This window comes from Parambassis ranga, chromosome 13 (genome assembly GCF_900634625.1).
Source record: "Parambassis ranga chromosome 13, fParRan2.1, whole genome shotgun sequence".
NCBI classification, from domain to species: domain Eukaryota; kingdom Metazoa; phylum Chordata; class Actinopteri; family Ambassidae; genus Parambassis; species Parambassis ranga.
In genome coordinates this window covers 82,513-100,007 of record NC_041033.1, presented here as the reverse complement: position 1 = coordinate 100,007, position 17,495 = coordinate 82,513, and the positions used below count along the sequence as shown (strand labels likewise).

The following is a 17,495-nucleotide window of genomic DNA, read 5'->3' as shown; positions in this document are numbered from 1 at the left end:
CCTAGCCCATGGGTTGCCGGCGCTTTTAGGGGCTGGAGGGGCTGCCTGCGTCTTGGACACCTTGGGGATCCGATAAGCAGGAGCCGGGTGAGAGACAGCCTGAGCATATGACTGACGCGAAGTGCCGGGAGTAACAGGTGGAGCCCTCCTCGGCAGGCAAAGTTTCAGCGCCTCATCATCTCTCTTTTTCTCCTCACATCTCTTCTGCATGGAGGCAACAGCCGAGCCGAAGAGCCCATGAGGGACGACCGGAGTGTCGAGGAGCTCCTCTTTCTCCTTAGTCGTGAGGTTGGTGAGCCCCAGCCAGCGCGCTCTCTCTTGCAGGACCATAAGACCCATGGCTCTTCCCGTGGCTTGGATAGCCACCTTGTGGAGGCGAAGGACGTGGTCCGTAATGACGCAGATTTCTTCCCACAGGGAGTTATCTGGTTTAGCCGTCATGTCCTCCTCTAATTCCGCCTGGTAGGCCGTCAGGATAGAGGAGGCGTTGAGAGCCCTGGTCGACAGAGCCGCCGCCTTATAACACTTGTCAGTGAGGCTGGACTGAAAGCGGTCTGTCTTGGAGGGAAAAGATGAAACCGAGGAGGACAGGGACGTCTTCGGGTGAAGGTGTGTCGCTACCAGCGGCTCAATGGGAGGTATTTGGCGGATGCCGTTAGCCTCCATCCCCTCGCAATCCAACAGGGAGCTCCCCGAGATGGGGTGTTTCTCGCTGTATGGTTTAGCTTTCCACGTAGCCGCTATCTCATCAAGCAGCTCTGGGAAAGTTGGCAGCACTTGTTTCCCCGTCTTCTTTGCTTTGGGCAGCTTCTTGCCATCAAAGCGAGACCTGACTTCTTCGGCTTGAACCGTGGGCCACGGGATGTTGAGCCTTACAGCGGCACGTTTGCACATGTCCTGCATGTCGAGATCCAGGGGAGAAAGCGCCGAAGGGATTTCTCCCATCGCGACGCCCGGCTTTGCAGCCCCGCCGGTGACGCTGAAGTTAGTTTCTTCTTCGTCACCGTCTGATAACAGGAGCTCGGAGTCGGCAGACTCTCCCTCCTCATCATCAGCGTCTCGTCTCGGGTCGACATGGATAAGGCTCTCCCATCCCTCCTCTGACGGGAAACAGGAGTCTGCAGTCTGGGGAACTGCGTCTGCCCAACTCAGCCCGGGCGGCAGCGCTTCAGCCGCCCCACCCGACATATCCACCCCGCCTTGCGGCGAGGCTGTCTCCGACAGCAGTGGGTCACCGCCGGACAAACTAGCCTGGCGAGCTAGCCGTCGGCGGAGCAACTTGCGTGGGAAAGCAGCGCAGTGGATACAATCGTCCGTGGAGGACATAGCCGCCTGCGCGTGAGGTACGCCCAGACATGCTGCACACACGGGGTGAGTGTCCCAGCTAGACATTTTATTGCCGCAGGGGCAAAGCTTTGGGCTTTTCCCGACTTCAGCGGGGTTGTTAGCCGTGGCCATGACTAGCATAGGGTTCAAGGGCGCTAGCGTTAGCTTGTGCAGCTACTGGTTGTGTTCAGGGAAATATGGCTATTTTCCTGGCTAGCGTGTGATGAGGTATCGCTACCTGCTGTGGGTATTATTAGCGTGAGCTGTATAGTGGTATTGCTACCTACAGACGATGCTAACGCACCCGCTGTTAGCAGAAGTATCGCTACTTCGGCTGTGACAAGTATTGCTACTTGAGGCAAGAGTATTTCTACTTTCACCGATAGCGTGGAATAGTATTTCTACTATTCTTCAGCTGTGAAGCAACCGTGTCGTGTGGGACCAAGCGCCCGGTGACCGAGTTTTTCACTCGAATCAGTGGGCAGTTTAGCTAGGCACCCAGTAACACAGTTGTCATCAGGCTTCTGTGAGAAGCGAGAAGAGGTGTTTGAATGGCGACTGAAGCTATGTCAGCCTATTATATAGGAGGAGGGCGGTCCCTCCTGACATAGACGTCACTGATACCAGCCCCAAGGGCTGGTGTAGTGTAATTAAAGCTTCTGTCGGGATCACGCAGGGGGCGTTCTCCCATAGTGAGACACGAAACGAATGCTATGAAAGAGAACCAGGTCAGAATGATCCACCTGCTCTAACTGTTACACACACACAGCAGCTGTGTCTATATAATGGAACATGGTGCATGAACAGCTGAAATCATCCAGAGAGAAAGCAGCAAGAAAACATGACAATGTGTGGTTACATTAACTTTACAGTACAAACATCTTCCACATGTCTCCATGAGCTCTTATGGACACTAGTCCTGTCTGTGTCATGGCTCAGGCTGTGGGCACCAAGTGAGGACAGAGAATATTAAATGGATGATGATAAATGTAGTAAACATAACCCTCCATTTTTACAGTGTATTTAACGTCATAACAACAAAGTGCTCCTGCTTTATTTTACTGCTGCTCTGTGATGGATGGACTTATGTTAGCAGACAGTAGCTAGCAGGCTAATCCACATCAGAGAAACTAAGCAGACAGCTCACCTTCATCACTGAGGAAGAGGAGTGCACCTTCCTCTCCACCTGCATCAGGACCGTGAACTGACGTCATTCCACGCGTGTTTTAATGGCCTCCTACTAACAGTAAGACCTCTCACTCCTTCTGTCTTTCCTGCTGCTACATGCACACACAGTGACAGAGCCACCAGGACAGAGTGGGACATCCTGTTACTGAAGATCTTTGGAGCTCCGTCAGGAAACATCGTCTGAATAGTTCGTGATCTACTCGCGCACCCCCCCTCCCCCCCGCCGTCGTTTTGGTCTAACCTGCTGAGAACTGATCGGTTCATATTATATATATTATGATATTATTACTATTCGTCGCTAGCTTAATTTAACGTCGGCACTCTGTGTGTGTGTGTGTGTGTATCTACACCTGCTACGTGAGCTGCACACAGCCCAACATGGCCGACATTTGCCTGACTGACAGACAGTCCGTCCTATGACAGCCAGGTCCACGGGCACTGAAGGGGACATCTGATTGGACCCTTGGCCCTGATATAAAAACCGTGTGGCGCGATTGACGGTCAGACCCTCCTTCATCAGCTTACGAGAGGTAAAACGCGGTTTGCTCCTCCTGCTCGTTGTTAGCTTCCTAGCTTAACATATTCATGCTGATAATGTTGCTACATGTTTAAAAACGTTTCATACAGTGGTGTTATTGTGCAGTGTGGAGATAATGTGGATGTGCTGTGTGTATTTGTCCAATAACCTGCTCTGCTGTGAGTCTAATGGTTGGCCTGTTGAACATGTGCTGAGCTCTGTTGGTGGAATGTTCTGGAACAAATGTCTCTTAAAGCTCTTCTCATGGTGCTGGCTGCTTTTTGGAGGTTATGGTGTGTTTTACAAACGGTCTGTGTCGTGCTGGTTTGTACAGACAGGCTGTTAGCCTGGGGCTGTTAGCCTGGGGCTGTTAGCCTGGGGCTGTTAGCCTGGGGCTGTTAGCCTGCTAATGGAAAAGTACTGTGGCTTATGTTAATCAGCAGGTGCTAAATGGAGCAGGGCTCATTCATTTTAACAGTGAACTGAGAATATAAGCATTGCTTAATATTGCTGAAGCTTCATGCTGTCTTCTCTCTGCATGTTGCTAATATTAATTATATTAATTTAAATAATTAATTATTAAAGTAGTTAGTGTATTTTGCTGCATGTGAAAGGCTAACAGTGTCAGTCTAGTCTAGTGACTAGTCTTGGCATCCATTTTGTGTTCTTCCATGGCAGCCATTTTGTCTCTGTGTTAGGTGTTGAGGCTGATAATTGGCTGAGTGACAGTGTGTGGATCATGGCTGTTTCATTATTATGTTGTAATTAACCTTAATGAAACAGTGTCAATGCAACAGAGAGCCTTCATTTCTGTAAGGCTGTGTGTATCATGTGCTTTGTCTCTCCCTCAATGACATGATGAAGCTACTGTGTCACATCCTGTCATTACAACTACAGCTGCACCAGTTGATTGATGTGATTTAATAGTATGTGAAGCAACCTGGTCAATATTAGTCATCTTCTCTGCTTTTCTCCTAAATTATGGAGCTGTGATGCTGCCCACCAATGATCCTTGACGTTTGTCAGTCACTGACTGCTGCCTGCCATTTTGCCTTGTATTTCCATGTCAGCCATTTTGCCTCTGTGGTAAAGTACAGTGTATTGTTGCTGACAACACATGCTGTAGAGTTCTATAGGTGACCAGATGTATCTGCATATTGGTAGTATTGATGGTGTGATATAAGCATCTGTTTTAAATGGTTGTGGAGTTTGACATTTGGTTACAGTGAGTTGTGCTGGATAAAAATATGATAAAGACAGATCATACTTGATGTGTGCTGTATGATGGATAACGGTCAGGCTCTGTAAAAGCACACCTTCACCTTGTGAGTCTGTTTTTTGCTCATTGAAATATGGTGGTTGTTGATCTGTGTGACTGCATTGTGGGAAAGGATGTCTGTGGTTTGCTGTGTTGCTCCTGCTTGGATATTTGTGATGCTAATGTGTGCTACGCTGTTTGATTTGACAACACTGTAAGACAGGTCATTAGTTAAGTCAACTTGAATGATTATTGCTGTGTTTTGTAGCAGTTTCAAAGGTCATTTATTTCTGCTGTCTGGTACTTTTGGTAATTAAACTGAGTTTGTCCAGAGTTCCAATGACTGACTTCTGTCAGTCACAGTCTGGTGCCCTCCATTTTATCATGTCCTTCCAGTGTGGCTGCACTGTTAAAGATCTAAATGTGTCTTGATTGTCTTTGCTGGTGTTCTTGTCTGTCAATGTGTGGATTTTTCTGGTTGAATGATGTAGTTGTTGAGCTGTGTGACTGTACAGTGTCTTGTCCTTCCACGTCAGCCATTTTGTCTGTTAAATCAGTGGGTGTTGTCACTAACAAATATCTGAAGGAGATCTGTAGATATTATCTGGCCCTTTGGAATGAAGATATTGACACTTTCTGCTAATTGCATTATGTAATGGTTGTTGATCACAATGAGAGGTTAACAGGAGTACAGGATTACTAATGGATTTACTGATGAATTTCGAGTTCATTTGATTAGGTTAAATCCTTACTGTTATGCTGAGAGGCCTAGTATCTGGATCATGGCTGTGTCAGGCTGTTTGTTTAATGAAGATGTGTTTAGCACCAGAGCTGCTGAACTCCTTGTGTGTGAGAGCCTGTTTGATAAATTGCTCAGTTTCAAATGACAAACCAAAGTGTTGTGCATTCACATTAACTTTATTAATACCCATGGAGTCATTGGGTTGTGTTAGCAGCATATACAAGAAGTGACAGTAAACAATGCATGTGTTGATGATTTTCTGTGTCCTCTTCGCAGATACTGTGTGTTGATACCCCAGTATTTTCTGAGCCAGTCATCTACAAAGTAAGTTACTAACACAGCCACAACTGTTCTGTTGTATGTTAAGTGATACAGTGATTCTGTACATAGTTTGTAAACCTTCCAGTGTAATAAAAATTATAGTGTTTATATTGTTGTTGGAGTAGAAATGTAACCGTACCTTGACAGATTTTTTTTTTTTTTTTTTTTTCCCCCTTTCAGCTCTTTGGAAAACTCTTTCATTGAAGACATCGACACAGGACACACCATCTATACACATACAAATTCTATATAATAACACACAGTGTACATACACATCAAACTCATATATACACTCTCACACACACACACACACTCTCTCACACACACACACACTTTTGTCTAGGTAGGCACATTTTTTTTTTACAGGACAATGCCGCGGAAGGGGAAGAGGTCCCAGGCCCAAAAGGTGCGCTGGAGACGGCTGGACCTGGCAGATCCTGGACCACGAGAGGTCGCAGCCAGTGAGTCTCCTGCTGCACAGGTAAATGTTCTTATGTCAGTGTCCCTATTTAAAGTCAAGAAGTAATGAATGCTTCTTCTGTTGTAATGTTGCAGACAAGTGATATGTCAGCATTTGCTTTGATTATATGTTGTTTTTTATGTCAAAAGTTTGGCTTATCAGGTGGTCTTTCAGTACTATAAAGTAGAAATGCTCTGTTCTCAGATGGCCCCCACACCTCCACCACCAGCACAGTTGCAGAGAATGGATGCTGCACCCTCCTGCTCCCGTTCTCCAACTGCAGATGTATGTATTTTGCATCTTCAAATACTCAATTACATTCATTAAATTCTCTTTAGTTTAATAGATCTTAGTACATTTTGTCTCATTCACTGAAGACTGAAGTAGACTGAAGTAAATCAGAGAACATGTACGCCACAATTAAAGTCATTGTTTATTTAGCTTGCATTGTTTCTATGTTATCAGACATTAATTCATGTTTTTGGTTATTTACATGTATACAATATGCAACACAGGAGTTAAAGTTAGATGTGTCTTATTTGCTATCAGATGCCTGAAACACCTCCACCCACCATACCGTTTTGGACATCCCCAGCACATTCTCCAGCTTACAAGGTAGGCTCTTAACTGTGCTTAACATTGTGCAAGCTTGCACCATTTACTTTATATTGTGTGGTATACAGTATTGAGTTATATTTATCACAAAGAATAAGTGCACCTGGAAAACCTACCTAAAACAACATGAAACGTGAACTTTTTAATGGAGTTTTATTAAAGAGGACATGAAGCATTGACTGTAGTTGGCATGATTTGGTGATTGAGGGGAAAAAAACTACAAATACAACTATATAAACTTTGTTTCACCAGGTTCCGAAAGTGCAGACACCGCCACAGTCGAGAACCTACTGGCTGCAGAAGAAGGTGACTTCCCATTCCTCATCTCATCAGGTATGTACATTTTTCCTCACAGGTCCACTATATTACTGCTGCAAGTAGGGCCATACATATGTATTAATTTATACATTATTCTCTAAGTGGACCTTCAACTTAGATTTAATGTTTTTGAATCAACCCGTTAACTTGCATACAGTAGTAGTAATGAGAGTTCCTCATTTTTTTCCAAAAGCTGCATGAGGAATCACACACGCCACCACAGACTGTGACAGGCCCAGGTAAAATTTGTTCTGTGAGAGCGACTCACAGTCAGGGAGATTACAGGTACAGTTCGTTTTCCCGAAACCATCAGTGTGCCTGTAATGCCCTTTTGTTCCTGGCCTACCACAGTGAAGGTTTGGACTTCAACACAGCGAACCTTGACAGAGTCCTTGCGCGCGGTGACTCTGTCTACGTTGAAGTCAAAACAAACCTTCTGACACAGGGTAAGTTTCGGAGCGATCACCTCGCCGTAGAGGAGTTGCCCCAGCAGGTGCAGACGGACACCAATCATTACAACATCCGCATGGCTGAGATCAGGTTGGGAAACCTGAAGGGAGACCCCCACAGCACTCGAAGTGAGAATTGGTATTTGCCGCTTGCCGCGCGTCTTCAGTGTCTGTCGCAAGATGTCAGCCATGCTTTGCTGGTCGTGTCCCCCGAATTTGTTGCGGTATTTAGAGAAAGATCGGGACGCTATGGAGTGTTCGATCCACACTCCAGAAGTGCAGCAGGCTTTCCCCAACCAGGAGGAACTGCTGTTATGTTGACTTTTGCGCACAAACTATTTGAAGGTCGTGGTGCTTATGCTGGGTATGAGTTTGTGCCCATTTCTTTTGAAACTGTTAATGTGGCAACTCAACCCCAAAGCGCTCCAACTGCACTATTGTGTGAACAAAGTGCCGAACCAGCAGTTATTCTCAGCAACATGGAGAAACTCAGCATCTCACAGGTGGACACCATCCAAACGCAGGCCATTTCATTTCAGGATGAAGCACCACCAGAGAGTGTAACTGCTAGCGCCATAACCAAAGCAAAAGTACTCAAAGTAAATAAGGAGCGACGCAAAAAAATGATGCGCCAAGTACGTGATTGTCAAAAGAACATATATCCAAAAGACAAATGTGGAGTCAGGCGTAAATATAAATCACAGCATGAAAAACGGCGATACGCCAGCTGTTCTGTGTTTCAGATGAAAAAGGTGCTGGCTGTTAAAACAAAATACACCAAAGACGACGCGTACCGTAAACAAAAGCAGGCATCAGTAAAACGTTTTTATGCTGATCCTAATGCTCAAACCAAAATAAGAGCACACAAAATCAATAGGTATCACACTGATGTCTGTTTACGAAACAAAAAGAGACAGTACATTGTCAGGCGATACAGCACAGACTCTGATTTTCAAACGAGACAGAAAAAATACATTGTACACAAATACAAGTCTGATCCAGATTTTCAGAATAGACACAAGCAATGCATGGTACAAAAATACAAGCAGCTTCTTTTTAGACAAAATAAAAAAACATACTGTACCACTAAATATGCACAGGACAAGACCTACAGCGAAAGAAAGAAACCTACGTTACGCACCAAGTATCACACCGACGAACATTTTCGACGCCACCACATACAACAGTGCACACAAAACAAAAAACTAAAATTTGTGTCACAGCCCACGCTGCGCGTGTATCATAAAATTCGGTGCGCATTACGAATTACACGTAAATACAGGCAGGCCACAATCCGTCGATGGCAAACTCCACAACCTGAAGTCCCGCGCCAGGTTGTGGTCAACAAGGTCATGCAAGCTGCGATTTCAGCGTTCCGGGAAGCCATTCAGAATGGACCCACGCATGTTTGTACCGTGTGCCACAGAACTCTGTTTCCAAATCAAGTCAAGCCATGTAACAGATCTAAATATGTCAAAAACCTTCGCGTGGTAGAGGCTTGCTTGACTGGAACATATGTTCATGCATGTGGTGGTGACTGTTCGGCCCCTTGTAGCACTCCACAACATAGAATGTTGGAGTGGATCTGCCACACTTGTGACAGGCACCTCTACCGAGGAAATATGCCATCCGTCGCAGTGGCAAATCGTTTAAACGTAACCCCAATCCCCCCTGAACTGCGCGATTTGAATGTACTCGAAAGGCAATTGATTGCAAAAGTCTTGCCTTTCGCAAAAATAGTCACGTTGCCAAAAGGACAACAAAGAGCGGTACATGGCGGAGTTGTCTGCGTACCATCAGAGGTGGAGACAACAGTAAATTCGCTACCGAGGCCGAGTCACGAAGCGCAATTGCTACAGGTCAAACTTAAACGTCGCCTAACATATAAAGGACACCAACACTTCTACACGGTAAACATGACCAACGTTCTTGCGGCGCTTTCAAAACTAAAAGAGATGCACTCGGAATACAGCGACGTATTCATCCTTGAAGATGCTAATTTTGACAGCGTCTTCGATGACGACACATTTGAAAACGAACAGCCGAACAACGCCGAAGTAGCCGAGCAGGCTGGGCCATCAAACGTCGCAAGTAAACCGGAAGAAGCGGACACGGAAAATGCCGAGGAAGGACAGGAGAACCCTGGTCTGGCCTTAGACACCTGCATGCAGCCTGCAGACATCGCACAGGAAATTTTGTCATACGGGCAGGGAATATTTAGCGTCGCCCCCGCCCAAGGAAACCAGCCCGTTGGTTTCTTCGCCATTCCAAAGCTGGAAGCTATGGCTTTTCCTGTGCAGTTCCCAACGGGGCACAACACTTTGGATGAGGTCCGACAGATCAGCGTTTCACCTAGCATGTATTTCAATGTTAGACTTTTCTCCGTCGACACCCGTTTTGCCGTGGATCAAAGCTATTTGTTCTTTGCGCAATTCGTCACAGAAACGCACACGGCTACCAATAGCATGTCAATTCAAATGCGTAAAGGTAAACCGGTAACCAAAGATGGCCGCCCAGTCTGCAACAAAATGCTGCAAGATAAGAACGAGCTAGAGCAGCTGATAACTAATAGAGAGGCGGTGCGTTTTATGAAACCTCTTAGAGGCACGCCGGCCTATTGGGAGGCAGCGCTGAAAGACCTCCACGCGATGGTGAGGCAGCTGGGAAAGCCAACCATTTTCTTGACTTTCTCTGCTGCTGAAATGAGGTGGCCTGAGGTCGTCGAGGCCATCAAAGCGCAACAAGGCGAAGAGGTGGACTTTTCCGCGCTTGACTGGAATGCAAAGTGCGACGTTCTCCGGAGCAATCCAGTCACCGTCATGCGCATGTTCGAGAAAAGAGTCGACGCGCTGATGACTCATTTGATCTTGTCGCCTGCGCAGCCCATCGGGGAAGTAGAGGATTTCTTCTACCGCGTCGAGTTCCAAGCCAGAGGCAGCCCGCACATACACATGCTGGTTTGGATCAAAAATGCGCCCAAATTAGGTGTGGACATCGAAGACCGCATCTACGCATTTATAGACAAATATGTGACGTGCCGGATGCCCGATCCGGAGGCAGACCCTGAGCTCCACAAAATTGTGTCTGAGGTTCAAGTCCACAGCAGGAAACATTCGAAATCCTGCAGGAAAGGCAACGTCTCTTGCAGGTTTGGATTTCCCAAGTTGCCCGTGGACATCACCATGATCACCTTCCCAAGCTCGGACGGCGACCCCGAGGACGAGCAGGAGAAGGAGAAGAAGAAAGAGAAGAGGAAACACTTGATCATCGGCCACGCGAAACCGAAACGGATCGAGAAAACCCTCGGGAGCAAACAACGCGACGCTCAAGCAAAGCTCGAGCCAGTCCGACTTTTGCTCAATGATGCCAACGCATCATTCAAAGACTTGGCTGACCTACTCCGACGTTGTAAGTTGACTTACCAACAGTATCTGCGCAGCGTCTTCGACCTGAGCGGCGGACACCAGATTTTGTTGAAGCGTCATCCCAACGACTGCTGGGTCAACAACTACAACGCAGACTTGCTCCGAGCATGGAACGCGAACATGGACATCCAGTACGTAATGGACGACTACAGCTGCATCATGTACATGATGTCCTACGTGTCCAAGCCGGAGCACGAGATGACGGAGTTGCTGGACGGCGTCATTCGCGAAGTCAAGAAGACTGACGTCAACGCCAAGGATGAGATGAAGCAGATCATGCAAGCGTACGTCAAGCACAGGGAGGTCAGCGCGCAAGAGGCCGTGGCAAGGACCTGCAGCCTGCCCCTCAAGAAGTGTTCGCGTGACGTGCTGTTCCTCCAGACAGACGACGAAGGCATGAAGATGAGTCTCCCGATGAGCAGACTGCAGAACATGAACCCAGACGAAGAAGACGTTTGGATGTCAGGGCTGCCCGAGAAATACGTCAACCGACCCTGAAACGCGCGAATTTGAGGGACTGTGCTTTGCCCGATTTGCGTCCGAGTACAGGGTCGTGTACGGTCTCCAGACGGAAGGGAAGAACGTTATCGCGCTCTTAAACGACAAAGGGTTCATCCAGAAGAGGACGAGGGGCAAACCCGCTGTCGTTAGGTACGCGCGGTTCTCGGAGAAGAAGCAACCGGAAAAGTTTTACGGCCGGTTGGTAAAGCTCTATTTCCCCTACCGGACCGACGAGGACCTGAAGACAGAAGAATGCCCGACCTACGAGCAGTTCTACAAAAGCGGTCGTAAGTGGGGCTACGAAGTTCGCGCGGTCGTCGATCGAAACAAGAAATTGTTTGAGCGTCACAGCGAGCAGATCGACGAAGCGCTGGAGCGCGTCCGGAGGGAAGGCCCCGCTCTCAACGCGTTGAACTGCTTCGCGCCCGAGGTTGAGGTAGATCGCTTGGAATGTCTCGACGAAAGGGAGCCCATCGATGCTGGGGAGCACGATGACATTCCTGACTTCCAAGTTTTCGACGTCAGCGTCCTCCTTCCGACGGTGGCAGCGCCAAAGTTAAGCCCCGACTTTGTGAGGAAAATGTACCGTAGCCTAAACGAAACGCAGGCTTGCATTTTCTACGCTGTCCGTCAATGGTGCTTCAGGCGTTTGTGGGGACAGAATCCTGAGCAATTCTTTTACTTTGTCTCTGGAGGAGCTGGCTGTGGCAAGTCGCACGTCATCAAATGCATTTATGAAGAGGCGACCACAGTTTTGCGACAGCTCCCCAGGTTTCGTGACCAGGCAGACATGTCCCAGCCCGCGGTTCTTCTTTCCGCGTTCACTGGCACTGCAGCGTTCAACATTTCTGGGAAAACGCTGCACTGCCTTCTTAAACTGCCAAGAAATTTGCGGCCCCCTTACCAAGGACTCGGTAACGCTCTGGACGAAATGCGAGCGGCTTTGTCCTACGCGGAGATCCTCATCATCGACGAGATATCCATGGTTTCAAAGGAGTTGTTTTCCTACATCCACTGGCGGTTTCAGCAGATCAAGGGAAACAAGAAGCCATTTGGAGGACTGTCCATCCTTGCCGTCGGCGACTTTTACCAGCTACCGCCCGCTGGTAGAGCCAAGCCGCTGTGCGTTTATGAGGAAGGCGAGCTCGATCTGTGGAAAGATTACTTTCAAATGATCGAGCTCACTGAAATCATGCGCCAGAAGGACGATCGCCCCTTCGCCGAGCTCTTAAATCGCATAAGAGTGAGGGAAAAGACGGACTCCCTGAGAGACGACGACAAAGCCTTGCTCGCGAAGGCCTGCCGTGACATCAAAGACTGTCCAGCCGAAGCCCTGCACATTTACGCTACAAACAAGGAGGTCGATGAGTACAACGCTCGAGCGGTAGCTTCCCTGGTGTCTGACGTCGTAACCATTCACGCAGAGGACTACAGAAAGGACCTTCGTACAGGTGAGATGACCTTCTGCACTAAAGAACAGAAAGGGAAGAAGAGAGATCTACCCGACGTGTTGCAGGTTGCTCTCGGAGCACGCGTCATGGTCATCAGAAACCTGGATGTGGAGGACGGGCTTGTCAACGGGACGTTTGGGACCATCGCAAACATCGTCGAGAGCACCCGACTGGGACCGACGCAGATCAGGCTCCTTGGCCTCAAACTGGACAACCCGACAGCTGGACAGAAGTTCCGTCGCAAGATTCGGGCCGATCGGACAACCTCGTCTACGTGGACCAGAATGAGGAAATTCTCAGGAAGGGGGTGGTCCGCAGGCAGTTCCCCATCAAGCTGGCCTTTGCCTGCACTTGTCACAAAGTGCAAGGCATGACCATGCAGTCGGCAGTGGTAAGTTTGAAGCGTATTTTCGAGCCAGGAATGGCGTACGTTGCGCTCAGCCGAACCACCTCGCTTCAAGGTCTCCACGTCGTTGAGTTTGACGAGAAGAAAATATACGCCGACCCGAAAATCACGGCCGCGCTCAAAACCATGAGGCACGCGTCGTTCGCCGACACAACACCGCTGCTACGTTACGCGATGTCAGCAGACAGAGCCCCCGAGACACTGACCGTTATCCACCACAACGCGCAAGGTTTGCCGACACACATGGAGGACATGAAATGCCATCATGAACTCAGACTTGCCGACATCTTGTGCGTTACGGAAACGCATTTGTCGGGCTCCTCGGTTCCTCCACGCTTCCAGTTAGACGGCTATGACGTGTTCTGGCGCCACAGGCACGCGTCGTACGCGACTTATTCCGACATGGCGGAAAAAGACGGAGGTGGAGTTGCGGTGTACTGTCGAAGCGGTCTTCAAGCCGAGGTCAGGCACTTTGTGCAGAACGTCGCTGACCTGGAATTTGTACTCGTCAAGGTCGAACAGCCGCTCGTTGCGTTGATCGCAGCTGTTTACAGACCACCGAGTTACGCTTTGGAGAAATTTCTTCCAAACATGCGGAGACTGCTCGACTCCTTAGACGCCACGGGCCATGAGACCGTCGTCGTGTGTGGGGACTTCAACGAAGACCTTCTTAGTGAAGGCAAGAAAGTCATCCAGGAGCTGTTTAAGTCCAAAGGCTACACTCAGCTCATAACGGCTGCGACTACCGACAAGCGCACATTACTGGACCACATTTATATTTCCCGGCCACAAGTCTGCCTTCAATCTGGTGTGCTGCAAAGCTACCATAGTTACCACAGTTCAGTGTACTGTGTACTAAGGTAAACGTGGCAGACTTGGCTGAGGCTCGTTTCATTTTCCAAACAAAAAACTGGACGTTCAAAGCGCCGAGGTAGAGCAGGTGAACTCCGGTCTGGCCTCGGACACTGGTCAACGGGGCACAACCGGTTGGATGAGGTCCGACAGATCTGGCCATTCTCCTGCAGACGCCCGTTTTGCCGTCAATAAGCGCTACCATTTGCAGTTTATCTTCAAACAAACAGGTGGACGTTCAAAACGCCGAGGAAGAGCGGGGGAACTCCGGTCTGGCCTCGGACATCGGTTGGAGTCTGCATCAACGGGGCACAACCGGTTGGATGAGGTCCTACAGATCTGGCCATTCTCCTGCAGACGCCCGTTTTGCCGTCAGTCAGCACTTCAGTTTTCGGGTCATTTCCAAGCCATCCCCAGGAAGTGGACGTTCAAAACGCCGAGGAAGAACAGGGGAACTCCGGTCTGGCCTTGGACACCGGTTGGAGTCTGCATCAACGGGGCACAACCGGTTGGATGAGGTCCGACAGATCTGGCCATTCTCCTGCAGACACCCGTTTTGCCGTCAGTCAGCGCTTCAGTTTTCAGTTCATTTTCAAGGCATCTCTAACAGGTGGACGTTCAAAACGCCGAGGAAGAGCAGGTGAACTCCGGTCTGGCCTTTGACACTGGTTGGAGTCTGCATAAACGGGGCACAACCGGTTGGATGAGGTCCGACAGATCTGGCCATTCTCCTGCAGACGCCCGTTTTGCCGTCAGTCAGCGCTACCGTTTGCTGTTAATCTTCAAACAACCTCCAACAGGTGGACGTTCAAAACGCCGAGGAACAACAGGGGAACTCCGGTCTGGCCTTTGACACTGGTTGGAGTCTGCATCAACGGGGCACAACCGGTTGGATGAGGTCCGACAGATCTGGCCATTCTCCTGCAGACACCCGTTTTGCCGTCAAGTAGCGCTACCGTTTCCCTTTAATTATTGAAATAACGTCAAACAAGTGGACATACAAAACGCCGAGGAAGAACAGGGGAACTCCGGTCTGGCCTTTGACACTGGTTGGAGTCTGCATAAACGGGGCACAACCAGTTGGATGAGGTCCGACAGATCTGGCTATTCTCCTGCAGACACCCGTTTTGCCATCAATCAGTGCAACCATTCTGGTTCATTTTTTCAAACGGTCTCCAACAAGTGGACGTTCAAAACGCCGAGGTAGAACAGGGGAACTCCGGTCTGGCCTTTGACACCGGTTGGAGTCTGCATCAACGGGGCACGACCGGTTGGATGAGGTCCGACAGATCTGGCTATTCTCCTGCAGACGCCCGTTTTGCCGTCAGTCTGCACTTCTTTTTTAGGTCTGGGGCTGCGCTCTGTTTATTTACTGTATTTGTTATATGTAGTAGCCTCATGACCAGGTTTTAGAATGTTCAAAACATTGTAGGTGGACACAGAAAACACCGAGGTAGAGCGGGAGAACCCCGGTCTGGCCTTAGACAGCTGGTTGGAGCCTGCATAAACGGGGCACGACCGGTTGAATGAGGTCCGACAGATCAGGCTTTTCTCCCGTCGACACCTGCTGTGTTCAGGTCTGGGGCTAATTGTTTTTGTTCATTGCTGTGTTCCATATGTTAAAATGTGTTCTTATGTATTTTATGTGCAGCACTAACCCAGTTTTCAGAATGTTCCAGATGTTTTAGGTTTCTGGGTGTTGCTGCAGTTCCGGGGAGAAGGAAACAATGAGGGAAGAAAGTGAGGTAAATGTGAAGATATTTTATGTTTGTGTGTTATCAGACAATGACGTTCCTTGTACCTGTCAACTTCATTCCAGTTTTGATGTTTTATTCAGGAGGAGTCCACGAAGATGATCCACACCTCGGAGACCTCATCAGCAGCTGTTGCTCACAAACAGCCAGTAAGTTTGCAGACTGTCTTGGCAGTTCTGACAAATGTTCAAGGGAGTGATGCTATAATATTGTGGTTGATAATTTGTCTTTTTTGTGTCTTTCTAGAAAAACCTGAAGAGCACTGACCTCATGTTTAAAGTTCAATTGTAATCATAGTTCTATTTAGTGTAGAAATAAAATTGATTTAGACCTTTGAACTTGTCTGTGTGTGTTTCAGGGAAATGTTTGGTCTCCAGTAATCATAACATGTTGTGGTTTAAAACATAAAGTTATATATTTGGTAAGATGTTGGTCAGAAACCTTATCTCTCACTGATCATCCAGTATTCTAAGAAGTTTAAAGAATCTCCATTCAAATTATGGTGACACATGAAAAATGGACATTTATCAGGTGCAGGTTACATCTTGTGTGTTTGGAAGCATATGTTATACATTAGCATAAACACAGTAGCCTTTAATAGGTTTGTTAATATTTGTTTGGCCTTTTATAGACTTTCTAAGACTGTATCCCCCAGTGATCATCCAGTACTCCATTAACTTTAAAGGGGAATGTCCATTCAACTTAAGCCTGGTGACACATGACAAATGGACATGTTGTGTGTGGTTTGAACATCACAGCAGCTATTCATAGGTTTTTAATATCGTGTTTAGTCAGTCTAAGTGGTGAGTTCCTCAAAATGATGAAAAAATGTACTGAAGCCTGTTGAGGGGACACAGTGCTGAAGATGCCCAGAAGATCTCCAGTTGGTGTTCCCTGCAAATCCTGTCTGAGACATGGGAAGATCATGAAGCAGCATCAGTGGATTCATGGCAAGATGGTGGTCTCCCTGGGAAGGATTCTTTGGCAGCAGCACACAGAAGCAGACAGGAGGCTCAGCCAGCACAGTCAGAGGTCACAGGTACACACACACACAGTTTAATCCTAAACAATAACCCTCATAGGAAACAATGCTTTGGTGAAAATAAAGGCAGTCTGGCATACCTTCATGCAGAATCTTTATTACAATAAGACATAAATCCAGTTACAATCCATGTTCAAACAGACATTTTCTCACATGCACACTGCTGTGGATATTATGACTGCTTTGTTATTGTGGACACTCAGTTTCAAATCTGAATCTACATCTGACAGCTTTTTATGTCTTTCTTTAAACAGTGGATGAAAAGGATGAGGGACACTGTGGACCAGGCAGAAAATCCAGGGAACAGGGAGGTCACATGACTGCAGGGAAGACAGCAGAATTCCATCTGGTGAGAGAAAGTAAAACACACAAACATTAGATCTCTGACATATTGAGTCCTCATGTCCGTGCCACTTACCTTTTTCACAGACAAGCCGCTTAAGCTGACCTAACACTCCTCATAGGAAATAATGGGAAACTGGTGAGATCCCTGACAACTTTGGAAGCCTATCAGTCTGGCATGCCTCTACACAGAATATCCATTTCAACTTTAGACAACTCAGAAGTAGTTGAACTTTATCTTATTGAATCAAAATGTTATGGTTTTGGCAAGTGGGATGGATGGACCGGCAGCAGAGTGTGGGCGAGCGCGCATTGGCCCACTCAAAATTTCTTGTGAAATTTTCTAGTTCATGTTATAATTGCAAAAATCTTGTTCACATGATCTTGAAGTATATTTTATACAGTGACGTATATGCTTTGTTTATGAGGACTAGCTTTACTTGATCTTCAGATCTTTTGTTATTTACCATTGTGTACATTCTGATACACTTTAACCCCCATACGCAACAAACTCAAATTAAAAGAAAA

The 17,495-nt window shown here is 47.7% G+C and overlaps 1 pseudogene; it reads left to right on the top strand.

Moving 5' to 3' along the window:
- The first annotated feature begins 9,110 nt into the window (after positions 1-9,110).
- Positions 9,111-15,849, top strand: LOC114445011 (uncharacterized; annotated as a pseudogene).
- The last annotated feature ends 1,646 nt before the right edge of the window (positions 15,850-17,495 follow it).